This window comes from Schistocerca piceifrons, chromosome 3, assembly GCF_021461385.2.
Source record: "Schistocerca piceifrons isolate TAMUIC-IGC-003096 chromosome 3, iqSchPice1.1, whole genome shotgun sequence".
NCBI classification, from domain to species: domain Eukaryota; kingdom Metazoa; phylum Arthropoda; class Insecta; order Orthoptera; family Acrididae; genus Schistocerca; species Schistocerca piceifrons.
Window position 1 is genome coordinate 117,459,115 of NC_060140.1, and position 15,532 is coordinate 117,474,646.

Consider the following 15,532-nt stretch of genomic DNA (forward strand, 5'->3'; position numbering starts at 1 on the left):
AGCTGTAGAACTCTTCTCATTCCATGGAGCTCTTTCCTGTGTCAATAGTTTCAGCTCCTCTACATGTGTACTCAGTCTGTTAATATACGACTGAAGCGTGGCTGCAATGTTATTAACGTACTTATGCTGCCTAAAAGTCTTGCAGTTTTTGTAAATTAATCTGGAATACTAGACCGCGGTCTGAAAATCAGGAAATGAATGCTGCCGCTATTGTCAACTACACTCATGCTCATAAATTAAGGATAATGCTGATACATGGTGAAACAACGCTGTGGTGGGCGGTTTGCGGTTTTAAATCACCTCTGGGGTGCATCTGACCTGCAGTCGTCGCACGGTGGCGCCGGGAGCAGTCCACATAGGCAGAGGTGTGTTGGCGCATGTCAGAGTACGGTGCAGCGAGTGAGTGTGCAGACGTTTTCAGACGTGCTAATGGTGACTGTGTGTTGAAAATGGCTCAGAGAAAAAATGTGGATGACGTTACGATGGGTATACTACTGGGGCGACTGGAGGCTGGTCAAACACAGCAGGTCGTAGCACGGGCCCTCCGTGTGCCACAAAGTGTGATCTCAGGATTATGGTAACGATTCCAGCAAACAGGAAACGTATCCAGGCGCTACAGTACTGGTCATCCACAGTGTATATCTCACCATCAGTGCCCGCAGACGGCCACGGAGTACTGCAGGTAGCCTTGCTCGAGACCTTACCACAGCCATTGGAACAGTTGTCTCCAGACACACAGTCTACAGACGACTGAACAGACTGGGTTTATTCGCCCGGAGACCTGCAAGGTGCATTCCACTGACCCCTGGTCACAGGAGAGCCCGTAAAGCCTGGTGTCAAGAACGCAGTACATGGTCATTGGAACAGTGGTCCCAGGTTATGTTCACGGACGAGTCCAGGTATAGTCTGAACAGTGATTCTCGCCGGGTTTTCATCTGACGTGAACCAAGAACCAGATACCAACCCCTTAATGACCTCGAAAGGGACTTGGAGGTCGTGGCTTGATGGTGTGGGGTGGGGTTATGATTGGTGCACGTACACCCCTGCATGTCTTTGACAGAGGAACTGTAACAGATCAGGTGTATCGGGACGTAATTTTGCACCAGTATGTCCGCCTTTTCAGAGGTACAGTGGGTCCCACCTTCCTCCTGATGGATGATAACGCACGGACCCACCGAGTTACCATCGTGGAGGAATACCCTGAAACAGAAGATATCAGGCGAATGGAGTGGCCTGCCTGTTCTCCAGACCTAAAGCAGATCGAGCACGTCTGGGATGCTCTCGGTCGACGTATCGATGCCCGTTTGAAATCCCTAGGACACTTCAGGAGCTCCGACAGGCACTGGTGCAAGAATGGGAAGCTATACCCCAGCAGCTGCTCGACCACCTGATCCAGAGTATGTCAACCCGTTCTGCGGCCTGTGTACGTGTGCATGGTGATCATATCCCATACTGATGTTTGGGTACATCCCATAGGAAACAGTGGCGTTTTGTAGCACATGTGTTTCTGGACGGTTTTTTCAACTTATCACCAATACCGTAGACTTACAGATCTGTGTCGTGTGTGTTCCCTATGTGCCTATGCTATTACCGCCAGTTTTGTGTAGTGCACGTTGTGTGGCAGCACCTTGTGCAATTATCTTTAATTAATGAGAATGAGAGTATATTCGCCACGTGGCTTCGACCAGTGACGTTCAGATAGACGAATACTCAGTGGCAGACTAAGAGGAGGGTGGAGAAGTCGGCCTCTGGTGCTCTGGGTGGCCTCCAGATGTTGAGGGTCTCGAGATTTGGAGGCCCCCCAGCACCAGACCGTTTTTAATCAAATCCCAAATAAGAACAAAATATGTTCAGTAAATAAAAAGAGGCACTTTGGAGTTCGAGGCCACATATGTAAGCAAAATGTAAACGTAGATACTTTCCTTTAATCAGGTCATGACAGTTGTCAATGGGTGTGTTCATAATTAAGAATTTTTTGAAACGTTACATGAAACTTGAAACCACTAGAATTTTTATCAGTTGTCTGCTAGACGCAATAGTTCTACAAGAAACTTTTTTGATGCCTGTACTATCTACACAGGTGTACTATAAGTACAGTTTAAAAGTACAACTATAAATGCAGTGAAGAGGTTACCGGTGATTTATTAATTTTCTAAAAATTACTTTTTGAATGGTTGTACATAGTCATTAGATAGTTTATTTTATGAATACAAACATCCAACTAGGTGACCTAAAGTAGAGCCATCTAGATTTAAGCAATGTTTTTTACCACTTGCAGACATCAAAATCAACACAACGGCCATCTAGATTTTGTGTGTCGAAACTCAACATAGAAAGACAATTTTATAACTTTTTTTTATGTTCGGAGAAAGTGCTGAAGTTATGTCAAATTATATTCAACAACAGCTGAAAAACGATAAGCTAGATATAGCATTGTGCAGGACTCAAGATTATGTCAGTCCCGCGTCAGTGTCAGGTGTACATTCTAACAACCCTACCACAACAAAGGTCAAAATTATTTAATAATGATTGTGGTGTTGCTCACACTGCTAAATACTGCATTTTCGGGCAACAACAAAGTTATTATGTGGCAGGTGTCATTAGAGCACAGTTAATAAAGTCATTTGATGCAGTAATGAATAAACTAGGCACTCATCTTTTCGTGTTTCCCACGCTGGTCTCGTTGTAAAGTCATGGCTCAATCGTCGAAAATCTAGGTGGCGATGATTCCAAGCTCGGATGCAAAAAGGTCTAGGTTTTATTCTGCTATATTCAAAAGTTTTGTAGATGCGCTTCACAAACCATTCTTGAAGTTAGCACAATAGTGATGTAAAAAAAAAAAATCAGCACTCCGAATTTAAGTTACACTTCCTTTTAATTGCCTTAATTGCAATATCACGTAACACACTAAACATCACTTCACAATACAAAACATACTTGAAAACATCTTCCTCACTGTTTAAGTTCACATTTTATAAGCTGACTACGTTATGCGTCTTTCCAACATGACGTCCAAGACCTGACTTTCTCAAGGTCCGACTCTCTAACAACCAACTAACAATCGCTTACGCGCCCAAAAATCAGAGTTACAAGTACGTCAAAGATCATAGTGACAAAAGAAAGAATACACATAAGAATAATATCATTGCAATATAAACATATCGATGTCTCACAAATGAAATCAAATCTGAATATTGTCTCAGAAATATGTTAAGTAGTTAACAGAAACACAGTAGAATATCGCTGGTACCGAGAAGTTGAGTTGAGGTGCCGTAATGGTTACGTAATTCAAGTACCATTACAACATGCAGGAGTACAACGAAAAATTTGAGAAGTCAGTCCAAAACCTCTTTTGAATCCCTGTTATAATAATTCCCTAATTCCTTCTAGAGTTGACGCTTTATCATGAGTTCCCTCTAGCGTCACCTATTTTGGAGCTGTAGAGAAGTTATATTCATTCTTCTCGTCTTCTACATAAGCTTGGAAATTATTTGTAGAAAAAAAGGGAAACTTTGAAACCACTGTGAGACACTCACTAGGGCGCTCAATGCATTTCACTCAGTCAGAAAAGGAAACGTTGAAACAAGTGTGAGCGCTGTGGAAGATCTGCAAATCCATCCAAGGCAAAACATGATACCACATCTGCAGCAAACTTGCTCGTTCTGCTTTATGAGATTTGCCCTTTTTGACCTAACTCAGTTTTTGGTGCATGATACTGGAGGAAGTGAATTTCGTCCAACAATATCTATAGACTCCAAGAATAACTGTGGATAAAGGATCAGCCAAATTAAGAACTCTCAGTGAGTTTTTAATGAGGGAACGAACTACAATTATAAACAATACTGTTACTTTTGTCACTAAAAACTGCAATAATATGGACATTAACATTGACGAACTAGGAAGAAGGAGGGTATATAACACCATGTGAACTTGCTCATTATGCTGGATTATCGATTCAAGAAGTTCGTCGATCAATGTTTGCATGGATAGAGCGATTTAACAAGTATTATCACAACAATTCATAGCCATGAAAAAAATCGACAAAAGTTTCGAAATTGCTGAAACAAAATTTATGCTTCAAGTTTGCACTGTCGCTCTGCCCGTATCACTGGAGGATCTGATAAAAATTTACTATGAGTTTGATAAGGAGCAGGTGCAAAAGAAATAAAAAGTTAGATCGTAGCCATCTATGTGCAACAGATACGAAGTTGGACGTTGCTGGTAGATCGACAGCGCAAGAAATCCTTGCTTCAGTGAATCATTACCCTGTACGTCACTTATAATCCAATATATTTTGACTATTTGTGTCTCAGTTTCATAATGAGAGACAAATATTTCTAAACTTGTAAGGTGTCAGGCAAATCCAACACCTTCCATGAAAACCCTGACATGACAAGCAAATCCAGTAGTATGTCACATAGCTCCGAATAAATCGTGACATTAAATTAACCAAAGTAGTACGAGTAATTAGTGAGCAAATGGAATACCACAGACTAACACAAGAATGCCTAAATGCATGTCATACCTTCCCACCGTGAGACAGACGCAGTTCCGAGGGGAGAAACGAGAACAGAAGTCGAGAGCAGAACCGTGTTAAGCTAGAAGGCGCTACGATAAGGGACGGACACTCACGTCGCCAGATAACCACCAGGACCACACCCCAGCTCATGTTAAAAGCTAGAGTCCTCCAGAAAAACGGTATAGCTCTTACGATAACACTAAAAGGGCCACACCAGCTGCAAGTTTTAGCGTGATACTTTTTCGCGTCTCTGTTACGTTGCAAACTTTAAAAACATTGCCCCACCACGAAAAGTATAACGTTTCTCATTGGATAGACAGAATTTTTGTAGGCAGAGCTTAAGCTTAACATTGAGACCCTGATTGGTTAGATGAAAACACAGCCAGACACTTTTTTTTAAACCAACTTCGGTAAATGGTAGTAAGGAGAAGTTAAAAAAGAATTGCTTCGGAGACGGTGAGGTGTATGGAGCTGCGCCGGCCGCCGCCCCCTGACGAACATCGACAAGGTAATGAACGCGCGCGATGCCGCATTTTTGAGCGCATAAGGCTTCACTCAGAACTGCAGAAGTCTCATCTGTTACATCCCCTTTTTACGTAATACTAGTGTCCATCGTCAATTGAAGCTCATGGTATTCACATTTGCTACGTAAGTTAAAATCTGAAATGTGATGATTTTTCTGTTATATAATTGAGAAGCCACATCAGCCACTGTAATTTACGACAAGTTAGATAAGTAATTAAAGATAATTTAGGGTCACTGTAGACCATTTTGATAGTTTTCTCTTTTGTGAAACTTAATTTAAACCTAGATTATAGATGTGATACGGCATAGGTCATCCTTCGAACCATTGCAGAACTTGGGAAACCATTCAGGGAATATTCGTTCACATTTTTGTTGATTGCAGTTAGTTTTTATCATCCTGTATTAAAACATTTCCTTTTACCGATAGTGCAATTTATAAACAATGTTTTGTGAGTAGAATAAAATTTCCAATGGTAAACGTAACTGCTTTTTCGACGTTATTTTACCAGCTAACTAAAAATAGGAAAGCCTTGAATCCCTTCCACTAAATTTAGTTAGTATTAAGATTCTTTTACAGGGAGTGCAGTGGAGCTGACGCTGAAATCATTAAGTATTTGGTTATATCATCGCTAGTCTCACTGAACTCTTCTGAACTCTACATGTCATATGTGGTCTAGCGTCTCCTTACCAGCAACAGGTCCCAGGTTCAAACTAGTCAATTCCCTAAAAAACATGCTCAGAGCGTCGTTGCGCGAAAGTGGTAGGGAGACACGACATAGAACAACAGACACCACGCAGAATGTTAGAAACTGACACCAATAAAATATTGTCTGCACTCTCCAATGGAGAAGAATGACTATCTGTCCATTTTATCAGTTGAAAGAAAAGTTTTACATTAAATATATTTCAACAACGTTATTGACTATTTCAGTAAAATAAACGCACGAAAACATGTACTATAACAATATCAATAATGTCTTTTATCTCGTACTAAGGTTACGAAACTAACTGATATAATAATTACTGTACAAGCTTTGTTTCTGGACATTTAACATGAAAGGTAACATTTTATTTCGCTCTTTGTTAATTCTTTGACACTGTACCCGTTGGTTGTTGAGCTAAATGCTCATTCGTATTCTAAGTTCCTCACCTACATCTTCAAGTATATATGCTAGAATTACTAGAGCGTAGAGAACACACAGCGTAAAAACTGAATTTTTTTGTAAGTTATTAGGCCTACAATATTCACCACGCAGAATGTTAGAGGATGTTGACCCTGCCAGGATGGTAAAATACCATGATTGAAGGTCGACCACATGCCTAACTAGGTCAGAAAAATATCCTGTTGATAAATTTTCGTAATAAATTTAAAAGGCATAAATAGTTGATAACAGTGGCTACAGCGATAGATAGTAATAAAGTGTTCAATAGAAAGTGACGCATTATAGCAGAGACAATAGCATAATTAAGTTATGAATTTTAATATTGGTAGAATTAAGTTTTCTCTCCAATGCAAGCGCACAGGTGGCGGATACATCGTTGACAAGTTGGTTCTGACCCAACAAGTGAGTGAATGGATTGTCAACTCGTGTGTGCAAAAAGTTTATGAAACGCGTGAGATCGTATGAGCGCATGTTGACGCGAAGTAGGGCGCGTGAATTGCTTTTAAAACAGAAAATAAGGGATTCGGAAAGATTAGCAATGGCAGATCGAGACCTTGACCGAATTGAGGTAGAGACCCAGCATGAAGACGGACAGAGAATAGAGGACAGTACAACAGACGATGCAGTATCGCGAGAAATAGGACAGATAACGCACCATAACGAGGATAAGGTACGCCAAGGCACAAAAAACCTAGGTCAGCATACGACAGAGGAGCAGGAAAGTAGAGAGACAGCCGATGAGGATTCTAACTTGCATCTTGAATACGTAGAACCCATAGTACAAGTAATCAGAGCTCCCTCACCACAGAGTACAAGGAATTCGAGCAGAAACGTGTCACCGCACAGTTCAATGCAATCGGCTGCAAACCAACACTTGGGCGAAAACACAGAGCATAGGACGTCGGAAGAAAACGGAATAGGACCCACCAATCTGGCAGAATTATTACAATTAATGATCGAAACCATGACAAGACCAAATAAAGAAATTGCGAACCAAATTAAAATTCAGAATGCAGAAACGACTAACCAAATTGCAGAAACCACAAGACAAATGCGTGAGATTAAAGAACAAATCAAAAAAATTCAGTTACACCTAAGCCATACTGAAGACGAGGCAAAAGAATCTCGAGAAGTGATAGGAAACTTAGTAACAGGTCACAATCAGTTGTGAACAGACATTGACAAGGTACAAGCGGACGTACAACCATTGTGTAATGACATTCAGGACGAGATCAAAACATTACGTAACAACACCCAGGGAGAAGTCGAGAAACTAGAGAAACAGATAAACGTAATTACTAGACAAGCAGCAGGTACAGCGCGTGGAATTGTTGAAAACAGTGTGTTACACAAACATATCACAAAAGCAGCGCTCAAAAGATATGATAAGCGCATAGACAAAATAGAAGCGCAAACGAAGCGACAATATCAGAAATTGCGAACAGAGTTGTTGCAAACCATTGAAGAGCGTAGTGAACAGGATCGAACAAGCACTGAATCTGCAACCACATCCGTATCTGTAACAGCACCAGAAAAACAAGCAATTAACGAAGGTATTACGCATTTGCGATTCCAATCACAGGCGGAAAGTAACATACGTGAAATCAGACAACCTGCCAGCAACAACCACGTTTCGAAATTCTTGATGAAGAAACGGCAACACAAACACATGCGGAACCACAAATGTATGTTTCAAGACAGTTTGGATCGAGCAATGAAGCAGCAAGGTTAGCCAGACATGATTCCAAATCAATACGTGACAATGGAAAGCCAGGTCGCGAAGAGTACAGTGCAATGCATTCAGCTACACGTTCACAACCGATGGAAGAAAATTATTGCGTACCACTCCAACGATACTACGCAAGGGTAGGCGAAAGTTACAGTGGACAATATCCAATGTATCTACCACAACCGGAAAGAACGACGGGGAGCGCCAACAGACCGACAAACTATCAACAAAGAAACCAATATCAACATGCGGAGCAAGAAAAGAGAATACAGATAGAAGAGGTGGAGGTAAGACCACCAAACCCCGATAAACGTTCGAATTGACAGCTAAGCGCCCATGCCAAAGAGAATGACGCACCGACCCAGGACAATTGCAGCACCTTGAACAGAGAAGTAAATACCTTATCACAAGAAGAGAAGAAGGAAGAAACAAATCCGCAGGGACCAGATGAAAACGAAGACAGGAAAATAACAATATCATGTTGGGACGAAATTAATTGGGAGAATACTGACGAGGAAGATAAATTACCAGAGGCATGCACAACGAATGTAGGAGGAAAGGACGAAGTAATGAGTATTGCAGATCTATTTGAGATGGAAACCAGGGAAAGCGAATTCAATGAGGATAATGCGTAGTCGACAGAAGTTGAAAATAAGTTACTAGTGGGCACACAACCCAACGTATATAATGAAGGAAGTTATGAAACGATAATTAGAGCATTTAAATGCGATTATGTGGGAGTAGCGATGAAGAAGGAGAAGATAGACGAGGATGAGGAAAAAGTAGAGCATGTTGAAGAAAGCGTGAATGAAGGAAGAAATAGAGAAGAGGAAATAAAAGAGAGAGAAGTAGCAGTCGAAGCTTATCCTACAGAAAGTTCGAATTCTCAAAGGAAATGCCTGAAAAGACTCATGTATGATTCAGTGGAGGATTCGTTGATGCAAGAAGAAGAAGAAGAGAACCAACCCTTTCAAATTCAACCAATTGTGAAGGCCATGGTAAAGCATATCTCAGTCAATATTGTAATTGATAGCGGAAGTGAACTGACTGCGATCTCAGAAAATTTATTCATGCAGTGTAATGCCAATGAGAAATTGTCAGTTCTGAAAACACGTAAGATTAAATTAAGAGGTCCTATTAGAAACAATGCTGCGGAAGTTGCGAGACAAACAAGGTTAACTCTTTCGTGTCAAGGTTAAAAGATCGAAGCCAACTTCGTGATTATACCTAAACTAACTGTAGATTTGATTATAGGTGCAGATTTTTTAAATGAGAGACGAGCAATAATAGATATGGGGAATGGTAGCGTAACATTCGGGAATGTCACACTTCTCTCTGAGAAGAAATACCAGTTATGAACAAACAATTAAGAATGATGTGAGATAAAGAGGATGAAGAATTAGAATGGTATGCACAAAAGGGGGAATCGCCTCAACTCATGTTAGAAGTCTATAAAGAAATCGACGAAAAAGTGCAAGAAGTTCAAGGTATTTCGGAACACAGTAAAAGAGAATTAGAGGGTATTTTATGAGATAAAGCAGAGGTATTTTTACCTAAGACTGGCAGTATTAAACACTTTCAGTACAAGTTCGAAGTAAAACAGGCAAAACCTTAGGACTTCACCATGTGAGCCATATTAAAAAGTTTGAAGATTAATTTTATTACTGGTAAATAATCAGCACAATATTTCAAGATTATGTTGCAGATAAGATCATCAGGAGAAAGAAGAATGAAGAGAGAGGAAGGTGGGAAAAAGAAAGTAGTTTCAATAAAAACAAAAACAAAAATAGCACCAATAGTACCATAGATTAAGGTGAAGGGATAAAACTTGGATAGTCTAACAGCATGAAATACTAAAATGCTATACGCCACAACACTACACAAAAATAAAAAACGAATTTGAGAATTCTTGTAGAAGTTAAGACTCAAAATATCTTAGAATTGTAACATGGAAAGGGCGCCAAAATTTGTAAAGCTTTTTAAGAAGGCGTAAAACAATGTAGGTACTAGACATATGTTAGATGATTATAAGTAAAACTTTTTGTAAGAACCATTGTAAAAACTCCAGCAAAGACCAGATGCAACGACCCACAAGTTGCAACATGAGAAGTATCAAGAAAGAAAAGGACGTAATTAGCAAGACACAATTCCTACAAGGCAGAAGCGTCGAGAGAAGGGAAAGGACAGCGAGACCAACAGAGGGCCCTTGTATTGGATGTGAGAAGTAAATCTGCCCGCTAAGCAGAACCCTGCTGTGACAGAACACGGAAGGCCAAGAGGGTCTTGGGATGCCCCGACTCAGCGGAGCGAGCAAAAAACGGCCCGACGAGAAGACGGCTTGAGCAAGCCACCACTGGCAACAAATATGCGTAAAAGTCACACTACTGCTATTAAACAGCATGCTAATGCACGAAACTGAAGAAAACTTCCACAAAGTAAAAATGACATGCTCAAACAATTTATCAGACTGTTACTAAGAGGAGAACTTCAAAGTGATTAGTTATCAATAAAAATTTCCATATCCTGCCCAGAGAAGAACCAAGAATCAAGTAAGAAGCAGAGAAAAAGCAGGAAGATCAGAAGTTGAAGATTCGCAAGATTGAGACCAAGAAAGAAGATGGGTGAAGAATAGACGACATACCTTCCCAAATCCCTATCCTATTGTAAACTACTCGTCTGCGAAGTATTATAACAAAAAACGACCGCCTTCAGCGACACATAACGATGACTTTCACGCATACAAAGCCAGTAAACCACGAGTGTGTGCACTCACAGCTCCATTCCATTATGGGACCTCCACAACAGCAACACACACTTGCAAAGCCAACGAGGAACGACAAACGAAGCTGTACATCAAATACTTGCCCACATCCATCTCGCTCAAGTCCATCACCTAAATGCAAAAACATTCACCAACCTTATGCTTAAACATTCATAGGATTGTGTGAATGTGTGAAATCAAATTATGTGTTGTAGGAATTGTGCAAAAGAAACGTGTGAAAAACTAAATAAGTTAATCACACCAGACAGCTAATAAACTACAAAATAACAGTCATTGACTATGGACTTAAGGGGCTCCGGAAAGGCTCAAAATAATGAAAAGTTCAATTTTTACTTTTTTGCGTTTTCTGAATCTGCAGACTATTACCTTTTAATAGATATATAATTAATTCAATTCCGAAGACTACAACTATTTTTAAATTTTTTTTGAAATGTGTTCTACATGGGCGTGACCCACTGTGGCGCTGTTAAACTGCTGTCAAATGGTGTTATTATTAACGTCCGTGTTCATCAGGTACATTTTAGTGATGTGAGATAAAGTATGTGTTGTGGCTAACCTGTGATGGTTCAATATATATCGCTGGTGTGATTGTCGATTGTTTCATATTTATTTACTCTGTCGTTATCTCGAAAATATTCGTAATTAATTCTGTTTCTTGAGTCTCTGTTTTGTTGAAGTATAATAATGAGTAATAGTAAAGTTATTAGAAATCCTCTGAAGGCTTTTAAGAAAAGGAGAAAAGTTGGAAAGCCAAAGGTATGTGTTATTACTGTAAACAATAAAGACGATAACCAAGTGAGTGAACCTAACCTCTCAAGTACACCTGCCCATATCAGTCAAAGTGGGAAAGAAAATACTTCACAGAAGAAGCTTGGTTCAATGAGTGAAAACTATGAATGTTTTATGGGCGAATCGGATGTGAATGAAATATTTGATATGTCGGTTCTCAAAGGAATTTTTTCAAACTGTGTAAGATGTATTCATTGTAGTGAAGTTGGTCTGGAACTCTCCATAATAAAGCACGTAGGACTTGCTAGTGAAATACAACTGAAATGTGATAAGTTTTCATACATGACCACCTTTCGGAACAGTGTTGCAGTAACTGCAACTGAAGAAAATGGTAGCAAAATCTACGAACACAACAACGAGCGATGCTTGCTTTAGACAAGGAACGCCTTCGGGCTGCAGACAGGGTTGTAAAGAGTCTAGAAATACAACCAAGAGTAAACAGGAGGAGGAACAAGAGGAAGCTGGAGGAGGAGTTTGCAGAGGATGAAGATAATCCATCCTATGGACCTTGAATGCACTAAAAAGTTAATCCAATCTTTGTCGCTCGATTCCCAAATCTTTTATTTTCTCATACTAATTACATGTTTTCTAAGGATCTACGAAACATATTTGTTTCAAACTTTCAGTAAATGTTACACAGTACCTTCTGCATAATTTAACACAGCCTTTTCCAAAAAACTGTATATTTTTGAATATATAAATAAAAATTGCAAAAAAATGTTGTGAATTTTCATTACAATTGAAAAAAAATCATCTTTAATAACTGAACTAAAATTTTGTAAAATCCCTGAGTTAAGTTGTAGCCCATATTCCAATAAATAATCTGTAAAAAGTTCAACTTCCTACCTCAAATACTTTGTGAGGAAAGATGTAATTTATGAGCGTTATTTTAACATTGCAAGTATAGGGCGTTCCGGAGCCCCTTAAGTAAAAAATAGACTATCGACAAAAATAAGTCATTAGTTCTGAAATGGACAGTATATAAAGAACAAAAGTAAGTCATAATAAACACTAAAACTATATGCCGTTTATTTTCTCCTCATAAAAATAAAAGAATAACTATATTTTACTTATTTTCTCCTTATAAAAACAAAGAATAAAAAATTATCTTGTTGGATGTTTTCCCTTTTTTTATTATTTGTACCATTTGTTAGAATAATATATCAATACTTGTGTATGTATATTTCTTTGTCAAAGGAATTCTTGGAAATAATTCTTATTTGTTAGTGTAACAGTGTTGGAATAAGTGTGTCTAGAAACAAAAACATTTTACTTGTACATGATATTTAGAAAATGTGTTAGGAATAGATTTTACTTAATTACTACATTTATAAAAAAAATATTTCTAAGAAAATCGATGTGAAAGACTCCTCACTTTTGATAACAAAGTACTTAAAAAACAAACTTCACACTTAAAATAAGAAAGAAAATAATTAGAAAATAATAATTATAATAGAATAAAAATATTCCATTCTTGTCAATATAAACATATTTTTGAGAATAATGTGGAAGATTGTAAGAAAATAAATTAGTAATACAAACTAACATAGAACCAGAATAACGTGGTTGAACAGTAGGCAATAAAATTTAGATAAAGGAATAATTTTTGACTGACTCAGACAACGATTTAATCATCGCCTTAATTCAGTGCAAAAATTATGTTCGAAGGGTGGTGATATGTGAGGTGTCAGGCAAATCCAACACCTTCCATGAAAACCCTGACATGATAAGCAAATCCAGTAGTATGTCACATAGCTCCGAATAAATCGTGACATTAAATTAACCAAAGTAATACGAGTAACGAGTGAGCAAATGGAATACCACAGACTAACACAAGAATGCCTAAATGCATGTCATACATTCCCACCATGAGACAGACGCAGTTCCGAGGGGAGAAACGAGAACAGAAGACGAGAGCAGAACCGTGTTAAGCTAGAGGGCCCTACGATAAGGGACAGACTCTCACGTCGCCAGATAACCACCAGGACCACCCCCCAGCTCATGTTAAAAGCTAGAGCCCTCCATAAAAACAGTATAGATCTTATGATAACACTAAAAGGGCCACACCAGCCGCAAGTTTAAGCGTGAGACTTTTCGCGTCTCTGTTACGTTGCAAACCTAAGAAACATTGCCCCACCACGAATAGTAACCGCCAGGACTACCCCACAGCCCATGTTAAAAGCTAGAGCCCTCCAGAAGAACAGTATAGATTTTACGATAACACTAAAAGGGCCACACCAGCTGCAAGTTTTAGCGTGATACTTTTTCGCGTCTCTGTTACGTTGCAAACTTTAAAAACATTGTCCCACCACGAAAAGTATAACGTTTCTCATTGGATAGACAGAATTTTTGTAGGCGGAGCTTAAGGTTAACGTTGAGACCCTGATTGGTCACATGAAAACACAGCCAGACAGTTTTTTTTTTTTAAACCAACTTCGGTAAATGGTAGTAAGGAGAAGTTAGAAAAGAACGGGTTCAGAGACGGTGAGCTGTATGGAGCTGCGCCGGCCGCCACCCCCTGACGAACATCAATGAGGTAATGAACGCACGTGATGCCGCATTTTTGAGCGGATAAGGCTTCACTCAGAACTGCAGAAGTCTCATCTGTTACATCCCCTTTTTACGTAATACTAGTGTCCATCGTCAATTGAAGCTCATGGTATTCACATTTGCTACGTAAGTTAAAATCTGAAACGCGATGATTTTTCTGTTAATTATTGAAAAGCCACATCAGCCACTGTAATTTACGACAAGTTAGATAAGTAATGAAAGATAATTGAGGGTCACTGTAGACCATTTTGATAGTTTTCTCTTTTGTGAAACTTAATTTAAACCTAGATTATAGATGTGATATGGCATAGGTCATCCTTCGATCCATTGTAAAACTTGGAAATCTATTCAGGGAATATTCGTTCACATTTTTGTAGATTGCAGTTAGTTTTTATCATCCTGTATTAAAACATTTCCTTTTACCAATAGTGCAATTTATAAACAATGTTTTGTGAGCAGAATAAAATTTCCAATGGTAAACTTAACTGCTTTTTCGACGTTATTTTTACCAGCTAACTAAAAATAGGAAAGCCTTGAACCCCTTCCACTAAATTTAGTTAGTATTAAGTATTTGGTTATATCATCGCTAGTATCACTGAACTCTTCTGAACTCTACATGTCACGTGTGGTCTGGCGTCTCCTTACCAGCAACAGGTCCCAGGTTCAAACTAGTCAATTCCCTAAAAAACATGCTCAGAGCGACGTTGCGCGAAAGTGGTAGGGAGACACGACATAGAACAACAGACACCACGCAGAATGTTAGAAACTGACACTAATAAAATATTGTCTGCACTCTCCAATGGAGAAGAACGACTATCGATCCATTTTATCAGTTGAAAGAAAAGTTTTACATTAAATATATTTCAACAACGTTATTGACTATTTCAGTAAAATAAACGCACGAAAACATGTACTATAACAATATCAATAATGACTTTTATCTCGTACTAAGGTTACGAAACTAACTAATATAATAATTACTGTACAAGCTTTGTTTCTAGACATTTAACATGAAAGGTAATATTTTATTTCGCTCTTTGTTAATGCTTTGACACTGTACCCGTTGGTTGTTGTGCTAAATGCTCATTCGTATTCTAAGTTCCTTACCTACATCTTCAAGTGTATATGCTAGAATTAGTAGAGCGTAGAGAACACACAGCGTAAATACTTGAATTTTTTCGTAAGTCATTAGGCCTACATCTACAATATTCTTTTTTAAATACAAAATGTGTACTAAAAATACATTGATTTCTAAGGATATCGGGGCACCATTTGTTTTTGCACCCCCAGGCCTTCGACGGTCGGTCACTGCTACTACGCAGTAGATATCGGCCACTGCGCATTATTTCAGACTTGTGCTGTAGTTATAACTGCAACGTGAGGAACTGTTAACCACCTTCGTCTTCATCCCTCTGATTTAATTCTAAATACGACATGAAAATATTACGTAGTTAGTACCTTTCTTTTGCCAGCAA